The sequence below is a fragment of the Schistocerca piceifrons genome, chromosome 5 (genome assembly GCF_021461385.2).
Source record: "Schistocerca piceifrons isolate TAMUIC-IGC-003096 chromosome 5, iqSchPice1.1, whole genome shotgun sequence".
NCBI lineage: Eukaryota > Metazoa > Arthropoda > Insecta > Orthoptera > Acrididae > Schistocerca > Schistocerca piceifrons.
This window is the reverse complement of record NC_060142.1, coordinates 695,696,093-695,704,063: the sequence shown is the minus strand read 5'-3', so window position 1 is coordinate 695,704,063 and position 7,971 is coordinate 695,696,093. Positions and strand designations below refer to the sequence as shown.

At 43.9% G+C, this 7,971-nt stretch overlaps 1 non-coding gene across 1 annotated transcript; it reads right to left on the bottom strand.

Annotated features, from left to right (window-relative positions):
* Window positions 1-7,508: 7,508 nt before the first annotated feature.
* On the bottom strand, window positions 7,509-7,583 carry Trnat-ugu. The gene has a single exon. It is a non-coding gene; the product is annotated as a tRNA-Thr (tRNA).
* Window positions 7,584-7,971: the final 388 nt, after the last annotated feature.

Here is a 7,971-nt window from a genome sequence, read left to right as displayed (position 1 = left end):
CTGTTCTTGAGACAGGTCATTTAGAGGCGGAAAACAAGAGTATCTTGGATATTCAAACGTGCTTGCAGAATGTCCACACAAACCTGGCGGAGAACAAAAACACGGGGAGTCGTTGAGCGAACAAGGTCTCGCAAACCTTTCCGATCACCAGTGTGCCAGCCAGCCGCACACAGCTGTGCTTCATGCAGTGTTGGATATTCTCATTCGAAGTGATGTCCGCCCCGATAGCTGAGTGGTCAGCGTGACGGGTTGCCGTCCTACCGGCCCGGGTTCGATTCCCAGCTGGGGTCGGGAATTTTCTCCGCTCAGGGACTGGGTGTTGTGCTATCATCATTTCATCCCCATCCGGCGCGCAGGTCGCCCAATGTGGCGTCGAATGTAATAAGACCTGCACCAAGGCGGCCGCACCTGTCCCGCAAGGGGCCTCCCGGCTAATGACACCAAACGCTCGTTTCCATTTCCATTCGAGGTGATCGACGAATCACAAACAAACACTTCGCTGCTCAACTGGACGTCTCGGTTGGTGGTGATGACGCACCCGTCCACCAGTTGGGGTGCTCAAAGATGTGTGGGTTCCTCATCCACGCTACAGCCCGGTTCTCGCACATTTCATCTGCTTGGCCCAATGGCCGGCCGCGGTGGCCGTGCGGATCTAGGCGCTCCAGTCCGGAGCCGCGCTGCTGCTACGGTCGCAGGTTCGAATCCTGCCTCGGGCATGGGTGTTGTGTGATGTCCTTAGGTTAGTTAGGTTTAAGTAGTTCTAAGTTCTAGGGGACTGATGACCACAGCAGTTGACTCCCATAGTGCTCAGAGCCATTTGAACCATTTTTTTGGCTCAATGAAAGATGTACTCCGTGGGAAGCAGTACGTGGATGATGCAGAGGTTATTGCTCCAACGTCGACCGTGGTACCGTGCGGGCATACAGGCCCTCGCAATAAGGTGGCGTAAGTCCGTCGCACTGAACGGACAACATATTGAAAACTAGGGTTTTGTAGCCTAAAGAGTGGAGCATAATATGGCGTATTGCAATCCTGAATAAATCAAACTTGCTTTCAGACAGAAATGAGTTGCATTACTTATTAAACGCCCTGGTATTAAATTAAAAAAAAAATCTCTTTAATAAGATGTGCTGTGGAAGCTACCAATATCCGGAGACATTGAAGTAATCAAGAACAGTATGAAATGATGTGATAATCATTGTCCAAGAAATGAATGCGAGAAAGCTTTAGTGAGAAAATCGTGGACAAGCTGTGACGGTGGGAAGACTCAAGGGAATGCAGCCTTTAAGCCGTCGGCACACGGACCGTGCATCCGAACGTTGAGCGTGCCGAGTTTCTGACGTCATAGCGTGGAATAGTGCGTTCGTGAGTCTTTCCGATCGTGCAGAGCAATATCTGGCGTGTCAGATATTCTGAGCGTGCGTCTGAGCGTTGACCAATGAGATGGCACAGCGCCACCTACGTCACACGCGCACCGTCTCCCTTCAGTACAGAGTTGTGAGGCGCCATATTGGCATTCATTTCAAGCTTATATGTATATACGCTGTTTCTGAGCACCAGCAAATTGAGAATCACTGGAAAACCATTGTTAACTGTGTGATTCGTTCCAATAAAATAATGAGAAACATCATATTCGTGGCAAAAGAATTACTGTAACTTGCGTATTATGAGAGTAGGCTATTTGAAGGCAGCGACACACTGAAGATACACCCAAAACGCATTGTTCTTGGTACAATTTGTTATAATTAAATTTCAATTAGTAACATATCTACGATTAAGGTTATTATCACGAGGTAAGACATATGATTACACTTCGCAACGATGTTGTTGGTGTAGCGTAATGACTAGTGTTACTGTCCGATGTTGAATTGTTTGATGCGGCGATGTTTCGCGTCTTGCCACTTCCAATTATTTTTTCTAACATTCGCGTTTTTATTAGGTTCTGATACTTTATTATTAGTTTAATAGAAGTATGTACTATAATATTTGATATTATGTAAATATAAGTTCACCTTCTTTTGAGGGGTGATTTTGTTCGATTGGCTTAATCTACAGGACAGCTTGCATAAAGATACTTTGCTCCTTTTTCTTTTACGCTTCGTAGTTCATATGTTGCAAAGATTCTGCTACTGGTTAGGAAGAGTGATCAAGTAAGATTGACTTTGGGGTTATACTAAAATGTGGGAATGATGAAATAATGTTTATCTCATGCGGAGAAGTATTCTAAATTTGTACCGCACTGTTTGTAATGGAACTTTTATAAACTTGTGTCCTTATTGATTGGACATGGTACTTTCCTCTTCGTGGACGATGGAGGACATGTGCATTTTAATAGAGCTAACATGGGAATTTTACGCGCGCGATGAGTAAACAATGTGACTTACGAACTAGAAACATCCCTGAACTGCCGCTAGAGTGCGTTGCGATCGCGTATACCAAGTAGGGGCCCACGTACCGTATGCACAAGTCGCATCGTTCCTGAGCGTTCAGCAGCACGTTGAACTTGTCACGCTCAGCGTTAAACGTTCGACAGCACGGCCCGTGTGCCGACGGCTTTAGGCGGACCTCTCAAGCGAGGGGGTGAATGGTGTTATGAACGATTCGATATGAGTTCGATATTAGTGGTGATAAGGCTCACAAAAGCAGATTGTGACATCTGCGCACGATGCTCAAAGCTGATCAACCAGATTGTCTTTTTGCTACCGGAACTTATACCTAAAAGCGGCAATAGGTGGTCTGCATTGTCTAAGACGTGGGATTGTTTCAACTGCGGCTTACAACACACAAGAAAAAAACGTTCAAATGTGTGTGAAATCTTATAGGATTTAACTGCTAAGGTCATCAGTCCCTAAGCTTACACACTACGTGACCTAAATTATCCTAAGGACAAATACACATACCCATGCCCGATGGAGGACTCGAACCTCCGCCGGGACCAGCCTCACAGTCCATGACTGCAGCGCCTTGGACCGCTCGGCTAATCCCGCGCGGCACACACACAGAAAACGCTGATCGGTGTGGGAAGAAGTCCGCTACCGGTTGGGTGCATGCCATGTCGTAAAATATTCCTCCATAGAGCACTGTCAGCGTGCGTAGATGTTTTGTAATCGGCTGTTTTGTAGCCTTATACACCACACGTATGATTTATATTTTACGTCAATATTCTTTCGTGTTCCGCAGGCACACTGTCACTCCGAACGGGTCGCAGGTATGAGACAAGAGAGTAACGGGGAGCCTGACCTCGCGCCACGGCGGTGGTGGCGGTAGCGTCTCCGCAGAGCCTGACAAGACGGACCACCTGCTGGGCAGAATGCAAATTGCGAGGCGCGCACCTCCCGCAGCGCGTGGGCGCGGGCACCGCCAACCAGATTGGCCAGCGGGTAACGCGCATTCGCCTTCCGGCTCCCGTACGTCGCCGTCAGCTGCGGCAGGCATCTCGGACCAGCTCCTTATTCACTGTCCTCCAGCTGCTAGCTACCTTCAGACGTGTGCGCACACCTTCCCAGGAGCAGGGACGTCAGCGTGAATACACAATCATAAAACCAGCAAATTTAACCCCAGCAGGTGACAGTCATTGCTTTTGCAAAATTTCTGACAGAAAGGAAAAGAACGACTGCTCATTTTCCCGTGAGAGGTACACTTCGACTGCGTAGATTCTAGGCAGATTCATGGCAGAGGTTTTCAGTATTAAATACAGCTGCGGTCACAAAAAGGTAAAACAAAATACTGGCCCTCAAATACATCAGAATAGACCTATTTTATCCAGAGTGGATGCTGCTGAAATCAGTGAGTGTTCCTTTATAGGGTGTAGAATAATAACCGCTACCACTCACAACAGAAGATGATTCTGTTTAATACACGACAGGTTTCGGGCTTGTGCCAATCTTCAGGTAGTTTACGTTAAGGTTGTAAGTAGGCTGTTTATGTTTTCTTATTGGCAACGTTACGTAGCGCTCTGTATGAAAATCACTGGCTGTGCTGTGTGCAGTCTGTGGCTAGTTTGCATTGTTGTCTGCAATTGTAGTGTTGGGCAGCTGGATTTGAACAGCGCGTAGCGTTGCGCAGTTGGAGGTGAGCCGCCAGCAGTGGTGGATGTGGGGAGAGAAATGGCGGAGTTCTGAAATTTGTAAGACTGGATGTCATGAGCTGATATATATATTATGATTTTTCAACACTATTAAGGTAAATACATTGTTTGTTCTCTATTAAAATCTTTCATTTGCTAACTATGCCTATCAGTAGTTAGTGCCTTTCGTAGTTTCTTTTATTTAGCTGGCAGTAGTGGCGCTCGCTGTATTGCAGTAGTTCGAGTAACGAAGATTTTTGTGAGGTAAGTGATTTGTGAAAGGTATGGGTTAATGTTAGTCAGGGCCATTCTTTTGTAGGGATTTTTGAAAGTCAGATTGCGTTGCGCTAAAAATATTGTGTGTCAGTTTAAACACAGTCATGTATAATTTTTCTAAGTGGACGTTTCAAGGTGCATGTTTCCATACTAGGTGTTGGAGATCACCGTTTAAATTGAAAACAGATAATGTGATGATGACTAAATAGACGCAAATGAAACACCGGAAAGTGGCTAAGCGACATGTGTTGTAAAATATTACAGTACATACGTATAGCTGGTTTATCCATATCGTTTTCACATTACATTTATCAGATACCTGCACAAAAATTTTTGTTTTTTTATATGTTAACTGCATATTAGTCAACATGCTAATTATTCGTGCTTCTATATTATTTCTTTGATCAAGTAGTGGCACTTTAGAAATTGATAACTTCAGACACACATACAGTCACGTGTTCAAAATGGTTTAAATGGCTCTGAGCACTATGTGACTTAACATCTGATGTCATCAGTCCCCTAGAACTTAGAACCACTTAAACCTAACTAACCTAAGGACAACACACACATCCATGCCCGAGGCAGGATTCGAACCTGTGACCTTAGCGGTCACGCAGTGCCAGACTGAAGCGCATAGAATCGTTCGGCCACAGTGGCCGGCACACTCACGTGTCCACATTCGGAAAACAGGTTGATTTGAAAAACAGAGGTTATGGTCGAAGAGCTTAAGTTAAAGAAGTACAGAGATACTACACATTCAGACACATAACATGTATTACAAATCATGAAAATGAAATTGTTACATGATCGTGGAACTATACTGTGTTTTTCAGATATAAACACGTTGTGAGTGTCTGAGGTCATCAATATCTAAAGTGCCACAACTTTGTCAAGGACATAATATGGAAACTAACAATTAACATGGTGACTAATTTACAGTTAACATGTAAGAACGAAATATTTTTGTACAAACATGTGATAAATGTAATGTGGGAACATATGTATACACTATAATACAGGGAGTTTATAAATGAATATCAAGGTTTTAACGCTTTATAATATTTATTATATTAAACTTACAGTTATAAATGATATGGCAAATGATAGGGCAACTCAGTTTTACTAAGAAACTCATAAATGTTAAATGTGAGCACCATTTGTCACACGGCACACATCAAGTCTATAGCCGAGTTCTACCCAAACGTTGATAGGTGTGCCTTCAGTGATTGTAGCAACAGCTGCTTCAATCCGGTTTCTTAATTCAGGGAGGTCTGCTGGTAGCGGAGGCACTTACACACAATCCTTGATGAAGCCCCAAAGGAAAAAATCGCATCGTGTTAGGTCGGGTCAACGTGGTTGCCATGCAAAGCAAGCCCTGTCATTGGGCTCCTTGCGGCCTATCCAGCGCTTGGGTGCAGTGAAGTTCAACCAGGCGCGTACTTCGCTATGCCAGTGAACATTTATAAGGCTCTTGTTCAAACTGTTTGAGTTGCTCTTTCATGTGACATAACATTTGTAATTGTAACTTTAATGTAATAAATATTATAAAACATTAAAACCCCGACATTCATTTATAAACACCTTGTATTTTGCAACGCCTGTCGCTTAGCCACTTTCAGATGTTTGATTTGTGTCTACTTAGTCATCATCATAATATTTATCTTTGATTCAAACAGTGATCTCCAACACTGAGTATGGAAAAATGCACCTGAATGTAAACACCCTGAAGACTGGCACCAGCCCAAAACCGGTCGTGTGTTAAATAAGATCACATTCTGTTGTCACTGGTAGCGGTAATTATTCTATCAGTATAGACCTCTCTTCAGGTCTTTGGGAATTCGTAACTTCGCTTTAGACTCTCGAGCCTCAAAAATGTTTGTCGATAATCTACAACATGGGCGCCTAGGATTCCCCAACCCTAGGAGGGTCGGCTCCATTATGCCTCAAGAGGGCATTTCGTCTGCTTCCCCTGTTGAGCCCTGTTCGGCTTGGGTGGTCCTGCTGATGGCTGTAATACCGCCGGCATAGCCCTCAGCTTCATTGAAGCAAAGTCAAATGCAATAGATAGGAAAAATCATTAAACTTGTCTGCACACTTGTTGAGAATGTCAGATCATCGATGGCCAGAGACAATTCTTAAATGTAAACCTCCTGACAGACGGAAACAAAGCAAACTGCATCGTTCCGAAGAAAAAACATCAACGAAATAATGGAGCGTTGCGATGTATGCAAGGAGGATCCTCTGAATAGAGATGCTTGGGAGAAGGGAACAGGACTGCAGCGAAACGATATTATTGATTGATATTTGTATTTATTAATCATGAATAATAAAAACAAAAATAATTTCGTAACTTTTTGTAAAATAATTCGTCAAAGTTAAAAGAGAGCACTGAGGGTGCCGGTGAGGTGACGGATCTGTTGCTCATTTTCTGAGGATGGGTGAAAAGTCGGAACTACAAACGCTGTAGGCAATTTTGATTTGTAATTAGTTCGACACAGTCGGGAATAAAGTTGTACGACGCATCTGCCTAAGAGAGTGTTTCCTATAGTTCACGAGAGGAAACTTTAAGTCCCGTAATTGCCTGTCTAAACTAATAAGTTCAAGTTTACAAATAATTACCAAAAGTGAATTATTACATAAAGAGGTTATTTCTTTACGCGATTGAATTGATCGTCGGTTCCTCTCGTCCTGAGCCACAAAAGCGTCCAGGTTAACCCTATATTTCGAACTGCTTTAAAGTTATGAAAAAAAGAATTTCGATTTTTTTCATCGAGTAAATGGCTCTTATAGAATGTAAAGCAGTATTTACGCTAAAATACTTTTATTTATATACACCTCGTCAGTCCACAAAGTTTCGAGATTGGATTACTAAAATAAAAAAATAGTAAAGTTAAGATGGTGATCTTAATGCTTCATTAGTATCCCCCCCCCCTCCCACGCTGGCTCACGTGAATGCACTTTTAACTCGTTTGGATTATCCACATTGGAGAAATAGTTTAGTTGATCACTCAGGATCTCCAGACTTCAGTGTCACCCTTGAGATCAGCCTCATCGACTCCGACCTCCACCCATTTAGGAGGATTAGGGAAATGAAATGATAATTAAATAGACACCCTAGCTGCAAGCAGGCGTTGATACCCTTCATTGGGGACATGTTGAAAATGTGTGCCCCGACCGGGACTCGAACCCGGGATCTCCTGCTTACATGGCAGACGCTCTATCCATCTGAGCCACCGCGGGCACAGAGTATAGTGCGTCTGCAGGGACTTAACCCTTGCACGCTCCCCGTGAGATCCACATTCCCAACATGTCCACAACACTACATTCGTAGTGCGCCTAATAGATGTTTGCCCATCTATTTAATTATCATTTCATTTCTAGCAAAGCTGCATGGTCATCCACGGGAACTGTTCTTTCGGGAACGGATACTACCGTCATATATAAGATTAGGGAAAGACCGAGCCCATCATCTTCACGCTGAACAAAAGCCCCCTTCCCTCTGCAACCGCAAACTGGCCCCTTGTCACCATGATTACGCACACGACTGCTATACATTTGCGGACAGGGTATGATATGTTACAGTACCTTTGACTAACAATTGCACAGCAACGGACAATTCCCCCATACGG